An 18,287-nucleotide genomic window follows, 5' to 3' on the forward strand; every position below is an offset into this window, starting at 1 on the left:
AAGAACCAAACTGTTTTCCATGGCAGCTACACCATTTTATATTCCCACCAACACAAGAGTTCTGATTTTTCCACATCCTTGCCAACAGTTGTTGTTTCCTTGTTTTGTTTTTTTAATAGTAGTTATCCTACTAGGTATGAGATGGTATCACATTGTGGTTTTGATTTGCATTTCCCTAATGATTAGTAATGCTGAGCATCTTTTCGTGTGCTTGTTGGCCATTTGTATCTCCTTGAAGTGTCTATTCAAGTCCTTTGCCCATTTTCAAAATTGGTTGGGTTTTTGTTGTTGTTGAATTGTATGAGTTCTTTATATATTCTGGATATTGACCCCTTATCAGATATATGATTTGTAAATATTTTATCCCATTCGCTGGATTGACTTTTCGCTCTGTTGATTGTGTCTTTTGATGCACAGAAGATTTTTATGTTTACGTAGTCCGATTTATCTATTTTTTCTTTTGTTACCTGGGCTTTTGGTGTCATGTCCAAGAAAACACTGTCAAATCTAATGTCATGAACTTTTTACCCTATGTTTTCTTCTATGAATTTTACAGTTTTAGCTCTTAGGTTTAGGTCTTTGATTCATTTTGGATTAATTTTTGTGTATGGTATAAGGGAAGGGTCCAACTGATAAAACTGAATTCCCATTCAGGATTAAAACTCTTCACAAACAAGGGAATAAAACACCTACAGTGTGAAAAGCAGTTTCCAATGTGTAACTTTTATATTACAGCATATACAGTATAATTTGTTAAAAATCTGTAAGTATATATGTGCACAGTTCACTAAAGTGTTAATAGTCATAATCTCTGGGTAAAGAAATATAGTGTTCGGTTCTTATATTTAGTTATCTATATTCTTGCTTTCTAACACTGTACATATAATGCTTTTGCAATAATAAAGCAAAAAACAAACAAAATCTGCAGCAAACATCATACTTAGAGGTGAGATGTCAAACATATGTTAAGGTTGCCCCTATTAGTTCTTCTATTTGTCATTTTATTGTAGGTTCTAGCCAGTTCAATAAGGAAGGGAAAATTTTTAGTGGTATAAGGAGAGGAAAGAAAAGCAAAAAAAATGTTTATGAACATGGAAACTCAAGAGATAACAGAAATGATTATAATTTTAAATGGAATTCAGAAAGACTAGTGGATGTAAAGTCAATATGCAGAAACAATTTGCATTCTTATATAACAGCAATAAGCAGAAAATTAATTTTGTAAAAGATACAGTGCTGGATGTCTATTTGTCCCTCCGTATTTACTCTCTACTCTTGTCCATGCTTGGTAATGCCTTATTGACTAGTGATAAGAGGCTCCCTTGTTCTTTGGCTTCTCATTAGTTTAAGCAGCGGGAGATCAAGGAAGGGTGAAAGAGGATGGGGATTATATTGCCTCACCTCTCTTCCTGTGAGGTTGCTCCTGGTTGGCTGTATCCCTTGACCAAAGGTCCCAGCTCCCATCAAAGTAGCAGTTTTTTACTTTGGGTTCTGGAAAATTGCCTCTTCCCCTTGCCTTTAGGGTTGGGAGTGGTAACGGTTCCCCTCAGTACTGTACAATTTCCGGTTTCCTTAAGCCCTGCTTACATCTTTGTAAATGACCCAGATGAGCTGCTCTTTCCTACTTGGACCTTAAATGATATAGATATTATTTGTGACAGCAGCAAAGAATTTAAAGTAACTAGGAATAAACCTAACAAAAAGAGGCACAAGATCTTTATAGAGAAAATTACAAAACTTAATTAAAAAAATTTTAAAAAGGCATTCTAGAGATGTACCGTATACATGGATGGGAGGACATACTATCATAAAGACACAGGGTTTTCTCCAAATTGGTCCACAGATTCAGTGAAATTCCAATCAGTTTTTTTTTTTTCATGGAACTTGGCAAGGGAAATATAAGTTTATATATATGACCTGAGGGCAGAGAATAGCCAAGGAAGTTTGAAGAACAGCAAATCTGGTCAAATATTATTATAATTTTACATAATAATATTATATAAAAGTATTATAGGAAACATATAGTAATTAAATAACCATGAAATTGGTGCACTGTAAATTATTAGGGAAAGATAATGATGCTGGGACAATGGTTATCCATATGGACAAAAGAATAATAAAATTGTATACTTATATCACATTATATAAAAGATATGTAAATTCTAGGTGAATTATAGATGGATCATGAAAAGCTTTATGAACTCACATTATTTTTTTTTTTGCGGTACGTGGGCCTCTCACTGTTGTGGCCTCTCCTGTTGTGGAGCGCAGGCTCAGTGGCCATGGCTCACGGGCCCAGCCACTCCGCGGCATGTGGGATCCTCCCGGACCGGTGCACGAACCCTTGTCCCCTGCATCGGCAGGCAGACTCCCAACCACTGCGCCACCAGGGAAGCGCCTGAACTCACATTATTAAAGGATTGTTTAAATAAGGCAACCCCCCCATAAGACATAAAGGAAACAATTGATAGACTTGACTACATTGGACTTAAAATTTCTGTGCATTAAAAGGGATCTTAGAGAAAGTAAAAATATAAGCCAGAGCTTGGAGAAAACAAATAAGTAGATGTATGTGTACTACCATGTAATTTCACAAGCACAATGTGGAATTAAAAGCTATTTGCAGAAGTATGGCTCAGTTTTATCATTAAAGCATGCAAAATAATATCACATTTTTTTCAGAGATTGAATTGATTCATGGTATTAAAAGTATAAAGACATGCATGAGAATGATAAATGCTATTAAATACAGAATAGTGTTATCTCTAGGACAAAATGAGACAGGGTGATATTTACAAGTGCACAAAACAGCTGCCATAGTTTTTCTTATGTTGTATGAAAACATGGGTGTCATATTATTCTCCATACCTTTCTGTAGTCAGAAATATTACCAATGCAAGTGGACATGATATAAAAGTAGAAACTAGATACCAGCAATCAAAGTTCAAGAAACTAAAAGTTGTGGGATTTAAGTTTTAAAATCTAAACTAGATATGACTGTAATATTTAAGGAAAAAGTAGGAAAATAAAGCATTGTTTAAATGAATATGTTAAAAGGATGATAACATAAAATATTTCCTTATTAACGGGAAATCGAAACTGTGGGGTTTTTTTTTTGATTGTTTGTTTTTGTTTATTTTTTTGCTAGAAAATTTACCAACATCTTTTCTACTAGTAATTCAGTGTTGACCCAAGGTAAAGGCTATTTATGGAACCTCAGAAGCCAAAGAAGAATAAGAAAAACATAATGGAATTAGATGAAGTAGGTGTGGACAGAACTAAAATCCCTGATCACATGTCCCTGAGCACTTCAGAAATTGGTAAAGAATTTCACAAAACCACTGTCTATCATTTTATAAAACTCTGGTAGAGTTTCTGCTGAGGTTCTGAATGCAAAAAAAAAAAAAAAATGTCAGCACAAAGACTTTTTTTTTTAATGGAAAAGAACGGCCTTAGTATTATAATATGTCTGTCAAGTCAAATTCCTTGCCCAGGAATCTATTGAACCTGTTTTGAAAGGATTAATTTGCAAATCTTAAAAAATAGTGTTGGGCTTCCCTGGTGGCGCAGTGGTTGAGAGTCCGCCTGCTGATGCAGGGGACGCGGGTTCGTGCCCCGGACCGGGAGGATCCCACATGCCGCGGAGCGGCTGGGCCCGTGAGCCATGGCCGCTGGGCCTGCGCGTCCGGAGCCTGTGCCCCGCGACGGGAGAGGCCACAGCAGTGAGAGGCCCGCATACCGCAAAAAAAAAAAAAATAGTGTTGGACTTAAAATCAACATGAATTGGTGAAGATTAGAATCTGTCAGTTGAATCTAATTTTCTTCTGTGATGGGTCTGTTAAAGGGCAGCGACAGTGTAATTAATTGCTTGAGGCTGAGAAACCCAATTAATCTTTAAGCTGACTTTTATTTCATATAATGTTAGTGCTAGAAGAGGCCTCAAGGACCATCTAGACTACTCTGTTCATTTTATAGACGAGGAAACACACATCAGGGAGGTTAAATGATTTGTTCAAGGTCAAAGATACTGTCTGTCCTTGCCACTGAGCCCTGTAACTAGGTTCATATTGCATCCTTAAAGCTTTTATGAGTTTCTTTGCATCTGATCATGAAATATTATTTGAACATGGGTTTTTCTGGGAATTCATCTCATGAATGTCTCCTTGGAAGGATTTCCAAGCCTCTGTTTTTAAAATTTGAAGCCTGCTCCATAATGTTTATGCAGCAAAGGGGGAGTGGGGAGGGGCCGTGTCCTGGTCTACACACTCCTGGAGACAGGAGCAGCCCTGTGTGGACTTGTGGAAAAACAGGGGTCCCAATTTGACGGTGTGAATGACACCTAATCCTGATGGTAACTTGCAAGCCATGCCATCCCTTAAGGATTCTATGGGCCTGATTGTAAGACGTAAGTAGAAAAAGCTGGTATGCAGAGTAATTTTTGAGAAGTTATCAGTCTGGTAGCTATGATAACAAAGATGGCATATGAGAAGATCAGCAGAAATGAGACAGCTACTGTAATTGTGGGAAGCATGGAGGCATGCCCTTTGTCAGTGTGGCAGCCAGGAGGTGTTCTGCTCAAATCTCCCTTTAAGAGAACCTGTTGCAAGGGTAATGGGTGTCCAAGAACCTCCAGTTGCTGTGCATTTGGATCTCAGCAGCATTCATGCTGAGCCCTCGCTCTCCCGAAGCTGCTCCCAGCCAATGCCTGAGCATGGCTGGGTGTTTTGGGCCCAACATGGGACACCTCTAATGCAGAGTCTTTGCTTGGGGACTCCCCATTGGCCTGGCAGAGACTTTCTCAATTGTGCTGCAGTTTGAGGCTCCTCCTTTTTTGTTTCCTCTCTCCTTTTACGGGTGTCAGATCTGTAGCAGTTCTGAAGGCTCTCCCTGCTTACCTCTACTTCCCCTCCTCTTTCATCCTTTATAGACCCTTCCCAAAATAAATGTCTTAACAGACCAATTCTGTCTTGGCATCTGCATCTCAGAAGACCTTAGCTGATGCAGAGTATAACCATTGACTTGGTTGATGCCAAGGAGGGATTAAAAAAAATAACTTGAAAAAGAATTAGGATCCTACTCTGCTGGTGAGGGCTGCATAGTAATTGTTTCTGTTTGGTTGTTGTCGTTCCCATTATTATAATTCCTTAACTGTGCTCCTTCATGAAAAAATTCCATGTTTCATAGATTCTAAGCTATACTTTTTTTTTTTTCATTTTAACCTTTCTGAAATTGGGATAGGTCTTTAAATTGATGATGTGTGGCAGAGTTCTTTTCTTCTTTACTGATGAATAAAATAACGGTGCATCCTACCACTGATGTATTGTAGATTCAGTAAAATACATTAGCTTAATTCAGGTCACCAGATGCTAGGTACTATAATGGATTTTAAAGAACTAAGGGGCTGGATTAGCCTTAGTGGGCTGTAATTTTGCTATTTCTTAGGTATATCTATGAGGAAAGGAAAACCCTAAGGAACAGGATTGTATTATAGAGAGATGTACAGCAGATAACTGTTGCCATGGGTATATTAATATAGAAAAGACTAGAGATCCAGTGAAATATTAAGTAATCATAGAAAGCAAGGAAATATGTTCTTTCACTTCTGGCTCTATTCATTCCTTTATTCTTCCTTTTTTGGCTACTTTTATGACTGATAATTCCTTGCAGGCCATAGTCACCTTGTTTTCCTGGTTATTCTGTCATTCTCCCCATAGTATCTTGTATACCGAAACCTATGATAATAAAGGTTTTCCCCTCTATGTGTTGAACCCCATGTTGGTATGTGGGCAAGAAGCACTGCATGGAAGACCAAGCAAATTTAGTAAGCTTGCTAACAGTCTCCAGGGAGATGGGTTAGATGGAAGGATCTGTTGTCTGGAATCCCATAAATGTATCTGCTTATCTAAAATTGGAATCCTTGGCACTGACTGTTTCTAAAATTAGGATTGAAACCATTGTTTCCCTTCTCTCCAGGCACAGCCTTTATGCCTGGATAAGTTTCCCCTAGCACTCCCCATTTCCAAAATGGGGAAGTCTCTGCCTCTGAAGAAACATAATTGTTATTCCTTATCTGGACACAAATCAAAGAGTACTGGATACTCAGTAAATAGTTACTATTCTTGTTCTATAAATCCTATGCAGAACATAAACTGTGTAATGTATATACCATTAGTATATTACATATTTTATTATGTATAAATTAAAAGTGTGTTATGTAATCTATGATCTATTGTTAACATATGCATTTTATTATAGCCATTAATTATAATGCATATTTTAACAAAACTGAAGGTTAGGTTTGCATAGGAAAGAATAAATGAGGATCATCTTGATATACTAATCCATAATTGTTAAAAGGACTGGTATAGTTTGTGGAAAACATTCCGTAAAATGAGAAATTTGCTATAATTCAGAAGTGAAGAGCATCTCCCTAAGATTGGGAAAGAGAGGCAATGTGATCTAAGTCAGTAGTTTTTAAACTTTTTTGAGCTTGACCCATAGTGAGAAACACATTTTATGTCATGATCCAATATATACATGCATTCTTTCTTTCAATAACGGAAGTTTCACAAAACAATACCCATCTTACTAGATTTGACGCCCTCTAATATTTTTCAGGCTATTCTATTTCTATTTAAATACTGTTCGTGATCCACAGTTTGAAAAATTCTGAACTCATGAAAAGAGCATGAGCTGGGGAGACAGACTTGGTACAAAACTCTGTCCCACTATTGGCCCTGTCTGTGAACTTGGCAAGTTGTTTCTTAATCTTGTTTTCTGCATTTGTAAAACGAACTGGGTTGTTCTGATGATTATAGACAATTATATACGAAGTGACTGGCATGTAGTAGGTGCTCAATAGATGATAAGGTACCAGGATAATACTTTTTAATATTAACTGTTTTCCACTACATTTCCGTATACACGTTGCCATCTGTTACCTCAAGGTAAGCTTGTTACAGAATTTCTGGACCATTCTTTTCTGTTAGCTCTATCACTTGATGGATACAGCTTCTGTCTTTCTCTCTTTCCCCCTCACACTCCCTACTCCTCCCTCCTCTCCAGCAATGGACGTAGCAGGGCTGGGTCTGAGGACAGAACAATGGAAACAGTACCAGTACTTCTCTGCCTGGCTCCAAGTTCCTGCAGCCAGCTTGGGTCCTTTGACTCTCTCCGCAGGGGGCTGCCTTCTTCATCTGCCATTCCTCCTGGAGGGTTATTGTGTCCCTGTTCCTCTCCTAGGACCTTAGAGTTACTCCTCAGGTTCTGAGTGCCCAGTCATTCTCCTTTCCTATGAGGGTGCTTAGGCTCCCCACAAATCACCTCTCCCTGGCCTGCCCTCCAGCCCTCCAGACACACCCACATTTCTCTAGGTACATAGCTGACGTGCTATCATTTACTTTAATCATTCCTTTATCACTGCATATTTCAATCACCCCTCATTTTTTGCTAAATTAGAAAATTTTACAATGAATATAATAATGCATTTAGTGGTGTGTAAGTTGGAGTCTTGTTAATTTTTAATTAGAAAAAAAATTGCCATAAATGTACCGAATTTGATCAAATTAGGCACTTTTTCTAAAGCTAAGAAGTGAAAAAAATACCTTTATAAAGATAATTTACATATATATTAATATGTATACATATACTTCTAAAAATCGTTGAGAGCTTTATAATTCAGAAGCGGATGCCTCTGCTCGTCACAATGAATTAAGTGTGGTCACCTTTGCTTCACCACTAACTAACCAAATTACAGTCTGTGCACCGTAACACTGGACAAATCCCTAAGCAACTGTTATTTCATGTCACAAGTTCCATACCCTGTTTCCATATACATGAGTTTTTATATATTCTAATCCCCTATTTTACTACTAATTTACATCACGTTCATTCAATTCTGTGCCTATACCTGTTTTTCTCCTATGCTTAGAATTTGACACTCAAGGCCAAAAAAAGGACATTTGAGGCAATTATCTGGATGAAGGTAATTTTTTCCCAATTATATGGTATTTTAAACAAAAGTGGCTTTTTACAAAATTACCCAGATAAAATTGTGTTTGTATTTACAACGAATAAGTCTTCTTTCTGTGTAGTGTTCCCCAGCCCTGGAAATGAGTATATAGCAATTCTGCAGTTATTTTCCAATTTTACTTCAGAATTTACAAAGTCAGCAACTTCCTGGTCCCCGTAGACTTGGTGGGTAAGGGTGCCAGAGCAAGAGTGAAAGTGGGAGAGCAGGAGAGGAAGAGACCCACTACTCCAGGTTTAAATGGGGCAACAAATAAGCCATTTAATAGTGCCCTTCCCCCCACCCCAAACAATTATGTGACACTTGATCCCATCCTCACATAGTCAATGTGATTCCCAGCTTATGGTGGCTAAAATATCTAGAAACAGATTTCATTGTCTTAACAGAACAACCAGATTCAACACATGGAAGCTGGCCTATTCTGAATCAACCAGAACGTAGTCATTTCCTAACTGCATATAAGAGAGAGAAAAAGTACAAAAGGAAGTTATATACGATGAAACCATTAAATGCAGATTTGCCACAAGGCAAGTTGGTAATGCTTGAACATTATGAAGTGCAAAAACTGCACAAACACATTATATTTTAAACAGTCCGTCTATTTAACAAACTATGTACGCTCTTCAGCTAAATAAGATGAATTGAGATTCGAGAGGCAGCAACGTACTGGCAAATCTCATCCTAAAGGCATCCATTAATATAAATCAACAGTAGCAATTTGGTTTGATCATTTATTTGCAAGAATCATTAAGGTTTATTAGCATAATTATTCCCTGTGGGATTTCATGTCAAGGAAATGAAAAATGGCATTATCAATATTTAAAAGATAAGTGTGTAATGTTCAGAGTACTTAAACAGTCAACTGCAGGTGGTGTCCAGCTGCAGCAAATTAGATTAGATTTGGGCATTTTTCTGAACAAAAGAAAAATTGTTTTGTTCTAATTGCTTCATTTTATAAAGCAATACGATTTTGTAAATAATTTCTGCTGCATAGTTAGAACTTACAGTGTGTACCTATTAACATGCCTTATTTCATATCAGCACCTCCGATATGTTCAACCCTTTTATGTTGTAACTATTGGGGAACATTAATCAGTATAATCCATCATTTATTATCAGGGAAAGCTTTTTCCCTTCACTAATCTAGACCTTTAGTCTAGACCTGTGAGTGAAAAGCTATATCCCAAAGGGAAATGAACCAGGAGATTTCTCCTTAATTCTGGGAGGGCATAAATCCGTCCTTAACAATGAAATATCATTTATAATAGTAATAATTTATCATGAGACATCTTTAAATGTGATAATTTTTTAATATATTTTTAAAATTTATTTATTTTATTTATTTAATTTTTTTATTTTTGGCTGTGTTGGGTCTTCATTGCTGCACGCGGGCTTTCTCTAGTTGCGGCGAGCGGGGGCTACTCTTCGTTGTGGTGCACGGGCTTCTTATTGCAGTGGCTTCTCTTGTTGCGGAGCATGAGCTCTAGGCATGTGGGCTTATAATTGTTTTTTAAAAAAGCCATACAATGGAATATTATTCAGTGATAAAAATAAATGCTCTATCAAGCCATGAAAAGACACGGAGGAACCTTAAATGCATATTACTAAGTGAAAGAAGTCAGTCTGAAAAGGCTATATACTGTATGATTCCAACTATATGACATTCCGGAAAAGGCAAACTATAGAGACAGTAGAAAGATTAGTAGTTTCCAGAGGTTTGGGTGGAAGGAGGGAAGGATAAATAGGTGGACCACAGGGCATTTTAGAGCAGTGAAACTGTTCTGCATGATATTGTAATGGTGGATACATGACATAATGCACTTGTCAAAATCCATGTAGACCTGCACAAAACAGTGAACTCTGATGTAAACTATGGACTATAATGAATAATGTATCAATATTGGCTCGTCAACTGTAACAAATGTATGGTGCTAATCATAGTGGAAATTGTGTGGGTGTGAATGGAAGAGGGCACATATGGGAACTCTCTGTATTCTATCAATTTTTCCATAAACCTAAAACTGATCTAAAAAGCAAAGACTATTAATTTAAAAAAGTTTAGGCTAATTTTCTTCAGATAAAATCAGTTAATCGTTGCAATTGATTAAATTTGTCTTTGTTTTAGAAGAACAGTCAGGCCAAAAATCTTTTTCTCTGGCAGACCCCCTATTAAATAGCATAAATTATTGTAGAATCTTTCTACAATACCCTTGTGTGGACTAGACACAAGGAGCTACAACTAAAATTTCCTTTAGAGTCAAAGATCCTCAGTTAGAGAAGCAAAATAAATGAGAAGCATACATGTTTGCTAAAATACTTTGCAATGCTGCATGACATTTCACTATTAGGAATTAACAAATTCTATGCTACTGAACCTGTTATATCCTGAACTGATCCTCATCTCTTACCCTCACTTCAAGGAGCCTAACACTTTGAGAAGATGGTTATGTCAGGAAATCTGCAGTAGGCTTCATCTCAATTTATATACAACACCAAGAGGGTAACCTTCCTCTGTTCCTCTTAGACAGTGTTGCCAATGAGTAGAGCAGTAGAGGTAACGCTGATATGCAGTCATGTGACCAGTGACTCAAGGAGAGAGGGGAGCAAAAGGCTTGCAGCTCCCAAAAACTCTTTCAAGGCTCAACGGAAGCTTTTTATTTGTGCTGTGTATTCTTTTTCTCATGGTCTCAGTGTTTGCCACATACAGTGGTCCTTGGGTATCTGCGGGGAACTGGTTCCAGGACCTGCCCTGGATACCAAAATCCACAGATGCTCAAGTCCCATATACAGCCCACAGTGCCCGTGGTTCTGCATCTGCAGATTCAACCAACCAGTGATCCTGTAGTACTGTATGTATCTATTGAAAAAAATCCCTGTATATTGTAGACCTTTGCAGTTCAAACCCATGTTGTTCAAGGTCAACTGTATATACCTTTTAACCACAATTTCCTTCAAGGTGACTGTTGCATGTTTTAACTTGATTATGTATGGCTCGATTTTTAATCACTGTTTCTTCATTAGTACACTTTGTTCTTATTATAATGTCTTTACCTTAAGGTAGAGGTCCCTTTGCTAGGGCAACCGGGAGTACAGTGTGAATACTCTATAACTGAGAACTTGAATTGTACTTGGTCAGAATCCTATTGGTTTTATTCAGCTCCCCCTCACTATTGTGTTTAAAAGTGTGGCAACCATTCCACAAATCCTTCTTTTTGTCTCTCATAACTTCTGATGACCTACATGGCTTCCCCTTAGTTTATTTGTACTAACTGAATGCAGTGCTTCCCCCACCACCACATAATAGATTCCCTACCTGAATTACCCTTTTAATCATCCTAACACTCAAATTAGTACATTCTAAATATAATGTTAATCCTTCAATGGATATTTATTAAGCTATGCTATGTTCAGGGCTCTGTGCTAACCACATTTTGGTAAAGTTAGACAATTAGTACTGCATATAAACGACTGCTGTGTGTGATGTTATGAAATATTAGTTGCATGTTTTAAGAAGAAAATAGTATTGATATATTTAACTGCCTGATGAAACACATAATCTATATATCGATGAGTGACATACTTTGTGTATTTGATTAATGAGTAGTCTCAAAGTTACAAATATTTCCTTGCAAAAACTAATATCCTATTGTGATTTAGAAGTCCATTGTACATGATAGAGCTTACCTTCATCAAGTAACTAAACATTTAAAGATCAGATTTGTACCCTGTTAATGTTTCAAAGACATTTCTATTTATTGATGTGTGAGCGTTTCAGATAAATAATGTTGACTTGAGTCTATGTTTGCAACCAAAGAATTTGTCATTTGGATGCCAAGCAATTAATTAGATTGTGTTAGGTAGATAAGGAAATGAAGAAATCATAATGTATCTAGACTTTAGAGAAGTCTTTTTGGAGAATTCCCTCATTATATTCTTATAGAAGGGTATAGAAATATTGGCAGTATATTAGTAAAATTAGTGCATTGGTAAATTGTTGAATGATTGTACTCAGAGTTTGCTGATCTAGGTCCACCTGGAGAGATACTCTAGTAGTGCGTATCAGGGCTCTGTGTTCTCCCAGTCTTAGTCAGCATTTTTATCTATGAAGTATTTGAAAATATGAAAGGCATTTTTATCCAATTTGTAAATGATGTCAACTGAAAAAGCACAATGTAAGACCTATGAGTTAAGTTTTATTTGGGGCAAAATGAGGGCTATAGCCTGGGAGACAGCATCCCAAATAGCTCTGAGGAACTTCTCTGAAGAGGTAGGGGGGAAGGTCAGTATTATAGGTGATTTTAGTGGAGGTGGATACATGCAGTCAAGTTTACTTTTTTTTTGTAAAAAGTAAACTTGACTGCTAGGCTCATGAAGGTTGCTGCTAGCCATGAGGAGCAGATGTCTCTGTTAATGATTTTAGTGTCTTACTGCATATGAGAAGATGCAAGTATTTGGGCTCATAAAATCTTCTCCTGGAAGTTTCTAACTATCTGAAGGCCTGTTGTGCTAGTTGTTCCCAGAGCACAGAGTGCCTCATTCCTGATCTCCACCCTGAACTCCTTTCAGGGTGTATTGAAGGTCAGTTACTGCAGTGGCTAGTGACTTAATCCTTGTAAAGGCAGATGGCAAGTGCCAATTTTTAGATAGCAATGACACGACTCTGGGTTATCGAATTACTAGACAAACATGTTGCATGGATATTTTGGAGAACAAAACCAAGAATTCAAAATTGTAGTCAAGACTGAGATCACAGGGATTAAAGGAAGGAAACTGGCTAGTAGCTTCTAGAAAATAAAGAAGGGAGAGAGGAAAATGTGAGAAAGGAAATTAGAGGTTTTCCACTCTAACTACTAATAATCTTTAAAATCAAACATTGATTTTGATTTAAAAAGGCAATTAATGCTGCAAAAAGTTTTGTTTTTCTTAATCATTTTCACCCATGAAATTAAACAGAGATAGTGGTTGTATCAGTTAGGAATTGCATTTGGATAACTGTAATAGAATCCCGGGTGGAGAAGAGGACACAGAGGCTTAGACAAATTAGTTTACTTTTCTGTCAGATAGCATGAGGTCATGAGTTAGGTAGCCCAGGGCTGGTGTGGTAGCTCTGTGGTCATAAAGAAGTAAGGCTCCTTCTCTTTTTCTGCTCTGCCATCCAGAGCATGTGTTATCTCATTGGCAAGACAGCTGGTGGACTTTGTCATCACATACTCTTATTAAGGACAGAAACCCACACATACAAAGGCCCTCTGACAAGAAAAAGCTCAGAGAAGTCCATTTTGGCCAAAGTTTGAAGAAGAAACCTGAAGGGCTAGATATATAAGCCTTTACAGGTCAGGTTGATGGTTTTAGGCTTTCTTTAAAGGCCAAAAGAAAACAGTGAATTCTTATCATTAAGGAAAGTTTTTCCAGTATGAGACACCAGAGACCTAGTGTGCCAAGACCTGTCTAAAATGCTGAGACTGGACCAGGATAACAGAGAACCCCCTTCCTCCCACCTCCTGGCTAGTAAACAGGAGCAACAAAGAAGAGCAATCTGCTGGGGGAGGAGACGAGTATGGAGAGAACCTCTGACATGCAGGAATACAGGGAAGGCCTAAAGGTAAGGGTGAGTCAGGAATGTTGAGAGAAGCAATCTGGAAAACCAACCCCCAACATAAGCACAAGATAACATGAGAGAAATTTGAAGACAGTGGTGCACTGAAGATAACTGAAGCAACACGAAGTTCAAATCCAGCTCAGCTTCTGACTGTACAGAGTCAACCTCCTACATTCACTGTAGGAGAATAGGTGTGCTATTGCCAGGCATAGATATGACTTAACTCGGTCTCTGCTGTCTTACACATGATGTCTGGCATTCAATCAAAAAGAATGAGACACACACACAAAACCAAGAGAAAACACTGTAAAAAGTGTACAAAGGTGAAGCAGTCAACAGAACAAAACTCATATGACCCAGATGGTGAAACTATCAGAAAAAATTAAATACTATAATTAATATACTAAAGTCTCTAATGGAAAAGACAGACAATATATGTGAAAAGATGGGTATTTTTAGCTGAGAAGGTAGAAAGTATAAGAAAGAGATAATGGAAATATTAGATAAAAACAAAATAGTAATGAACATGAAGAATGCCTTTGACAGGCTCATCAGAAGACTTGACATAGCTGAGGAAAGAGTCAGAAAATTTGAAGATATGGCAATAAAAACTACCTAAACTGAAACACAAAGATAGAAAGATTGGAGGAGGAAAAAGCAGAGCATTTGAGAGCTTCATGACACTATCAAATCACCTAATATATGTGGAAACCTATGTATTGTGGATTTATATATGTAAATAAAATGTATGATAACAATAGCACAAAAGATGGGATGGAGGAATTGAAATTAAACTGTTGTAAACTGTATACACACACACACACATATACATATATGTAGTAAACCTTAGGGCAATCACTAAAAAATAAAGAGGTATAAATAATAAGCCGATAATGAAAATAAAATGGAACTACAAAAATTAATCAAAAAGAAGCAAGAAAAGGAAGAGAAAAATGAATCAATAACAGATGCAAGAAATATTTTAAAATTTGCAAAATTGTAGATATCAATCCATGCATAATATCCATAATGATATGTAGATATAAACGGCATAAACACACCAATTAAAGGATGGTGATTGTCAGATTGAATAAAAAAGCAACACCCAACTATACACTATCTACAGGAAAGCCATTTTAAATATAAAGACACATTAAAGGTAAAAGCAAGGAGAAAGATATATTATGTAAACACTAGTTAAATAAAATCTGGACTGCCTACATTAATATCAAAAAGACTTCAGAACAGGGCTTCCCTGGTGGCGCAGTGGTTGAGAGTCCGCCTGCCGATGCAGGGGACATGGGTTCGTGCCCCGGTCCGGGAGGATCCCACATGCCGCGGAGCGGCTGGGCCCGTGAGCCATGGCCGCTGAGCCTGCGTGTCCGGAGCCTGCGTGTCTGGAGCCAGTACTCCGCAACGGGAGAGGCCACAACTGTGAGAGGCCCGCATACCTAAGAAAAAAAAAAAAAAAAAAAAAGACTTCAGAACAAACACTATCACCAGGGAAAAAGAGGGTCATTTCAGAATGTTAATGTCAAAATACTTTTAGGACATAATAATCTTAAAGATGTATACATCTAACAATAGAACTTTAAAACACATGCAGCAAAAAAAGAGCTGAAAAGAGAAATAAGCGAATCCACAGTTATTCTTGATAACCTCAACACTCCTCTCAGTAATTAATAAAGCAAATCGATAGAAATAGAGTAACAATATAGAATACCTGAACAGCATTCTCAATCAACTTGACCTTATTGAACATCTCACCTAAAACATCAGAATACATATTCTTTTCAAGGACACATGAAACATTCACCAGAACAGACAGTATTCTGAACAATAAAACAAACCTCAATTAAAAAGATTTGAGGGGCTTCCCTGGTGGCGCAGTGGTTGAGAGTCTGCCTGCCGATGCAGGGGACACGGGTTCGTGCCCCGGTCCGGGAAGATCCCACATGCCGCGGAGCGGCTGGGCCCGTGAGCCATGGCCGCCGAGCCTGCGCGTCCGGAGCCTGTGCTCCGCAACGGGAGAGGTCACAACAGTGAGAGGCCCGTGTACCGCAAAAAAAAAAAAAAAAAAAAAAAAGATTTGAAATCATACAGAGTGTGTTCTCTGACCATAATGGAATTAAACTAGAAATCAATAACAAAAAGACACCTGGACAATCTGAAATGTTTGGAAAGTTAACAAAATGCCTCTAAATAATTCATGGGTCAAAGACGAAGTCTCTGAATATTCTGAATTGAACAAATGAGAATGCACAACATATCATAATCTGTGGGAGGCAGCTAAAGCAGGGCTCAGAGGGAAATATAAGTTATATATTTATATTTGAAAAGAAGAATGGTGTTAAAGATTTAAGCTTTCACCTTATGAAACTATAAAAAGAAGAGCAAATTAAACCCAAAGCAAACACAGAAGAAAATAATGATGGTAAGAGCAGAAAACAATGGACTTGTAAATAAAAAAATCAATAGAAAAAAAATTAATAAAACCAAAAGTTTGCTCTTTGAAAACATAAATAAAATTAATAAAACTCTAACTGATGAAGAACAATATTTCTTCAAAGTTATTTCTGGTAGGGCTTTCTCTTGTGTGCATAACAGTAATATAATTTCAATCATTTGTTCATTTAACAAATATTTATTTATCACTTACTATATTCCAAGCACTATTTTAAATGCTTGGGATACATTAGTGTTCAAAACAACAACAACAGGGATTCCCTGGTGGTGCAGTGGTTGAGAGTCTGCCTGCCGATGCAGGGGACACGGATTTGTGCCCTGGTCTGGGAAGATCCCACATGCCGCGGAGCGGCTGGGCCCGTGAGCCATGGCCGCTGAGCCTGCGCGTCCGGAGCCTGTGCTCCGCAATGGAAGAGGCCACAACAGTGCGAGGCCTGTGTACCGCAAACAAACAAACAACAACAATAACAAAATTTCTGCTGACAGCCCAGTCAACAAGGTGTAATTAGAGGCTACTTTAAGAGAAGATATACATAAGCCATGATTTTTGGAGAGTTCTTTTGGAAGTTGCTAGACTAACAGGGGATTAAATGCAAATAATAGTTACATCCTGGTTTCAAAGTGTTTCGTACTGTACACACCCTATTGTCAATTTTACTTTTGTAGTAACTGGGTTTATAAGACTCCCAAAAGACAGAAACATTGACAATATTCTCCCTGTACACACACACACATACACTTGCACAAGTCCCTTCTGATGTTAGAAAGCAATTTGAGTCTAAGGTGAGGTCTAAAAGCCCATTAGGGTTATCTATTTGCTATTAATCTCTTTGCCTTTCAGTTTGGGACTTTATTGACATATCTTCAAGCTCACTGATTCTCTCTTCAGTGGTGTCCAGTCTTCTGATATCCTATTAAAGGCATTCCTCATTTGTTACAGTGTTTTTGATTTCTAGAATTTCCTTTGGATTCTTCCATTTCCACGTCTCTGCTTAAATTACTCTTTTGTTCTTGTATGTGGTCCACATTGTCTGTCAGATGCCTTAGCATATTAATCATGGTTATTTTAAATTCCTGTTTAATTCCACATGTGTGTGAGAGCTGAGTCTAGTTCTGATGCTTACTTTGCTTTTCAGACTGTGCTTTCCCTTGCCTCGTAACAATCTGCCTTTAGCCTTGTTGTTGAAAGGTGGACACGGTATATTGGGTAATGGGAACTGAGGTAAACAGGGCTTTAGTGTGAGGTTTTTTATTATATGGCTAGGAGTTAAGCTGTGTTTAATGTTTGCTGTAGCTGTAGGTTCCAGAGGCTTCAGATTCCTCTGTTTTTGTTTTTGTCTCCTGTTGTCTTTGGATTCCCTAAGAATTCCTTGTTAGAGTGTGTTTTGAAGGACTTCCAGCTGTAATCAACTGTTATTACACTGGAGCATTGTTGGTGTGGTGATAAAGTGTGGGAAAGGGGAAGCATTTTATGGTTAAGTCTTTTGGTAGAGCTGTGTCCCTGGGCTGGGACCTTCACGAATATTTCTTAGATCCCCTTTGTCCACTTAGGTGAGACAGGAAGGCTGGAGGCAGAGAAATGTCCTTGCCCCAGCTAGAATAAGGCTCTGGTAAAATCTTTTCCTCTGTAAAGTAGGCCTTTATTGTGGAGAAGGCTCTGGACATATTTCACAGTGATTCTTCTTCTCAGCCTCCTGCCACGACCATGGGTGATCTTTTTCGGTTCTTCATTGTGAGAACCTGGTGAGATTCCTGGAGACAAAACCCAGAGAAGTGTGGAGGCCTCCCTAACATGGCAGCCCCCACTAGTTTCACTGATTCTAGTCCATACTCAGTCTCCAGCAATCCATCAAAATTACCATTTAATTATTCCTAATTCATGGCTTCAGGGGCTTCTGCTCCATGTAAGGAGGTTTTGACTGTGACTCTGGATTTACCTCTCCCCACATTTCAGGGTGATGGTTGCCCTGTGACCTCAGTTTTATGATGAATGCAAGAAAAGTCATTAGTTTCGAGTTTATCCAGCTTTATCTGGTAGTAAGGAGGGAAGTGATAACTTCCAAGTTTTTTATATTTTGAAGCTGAAACCATAAGTCCTATTTTTAATTAATCTTTAAGCAGACATATTGCTACACAAGATGGACTTCAAATTAGCCCCAACTAAGCCAAGTTCACATGCTAACTACCTTAACA

General features: G+C 37.9%; 1 protein-coding gene across 1 annotated transcript in view; it reads left to right on the forward strand.

Annotated features, from left to right (window-relative positions):
* Positions 1–18,287, forward strand: part of MNS1 (meiosis specific nuclear structural 1) — an 87,459-nt gene that overhangs the window by 10,404 nt on the left and 58,768 nt on the right. The gene's annotated exons all lie outside the window — the stretch shown is intronic.

This window comes from Phocoena sinus, chromosome 2 (genome assembly GCF_008692025.1).
Source record: "Phocoena sinus isolate mPhoSin1 chromosome 2, mPhoSin1.pri, whole genome shotgun sequence".
Taxonomy (NCBI): domain Eukaryota; kingdom Metazoa; phylum Chordata; class Mammalia; order Artiodactyla; family Phocoenidae; genus Phocoena; species Phocoena sinus.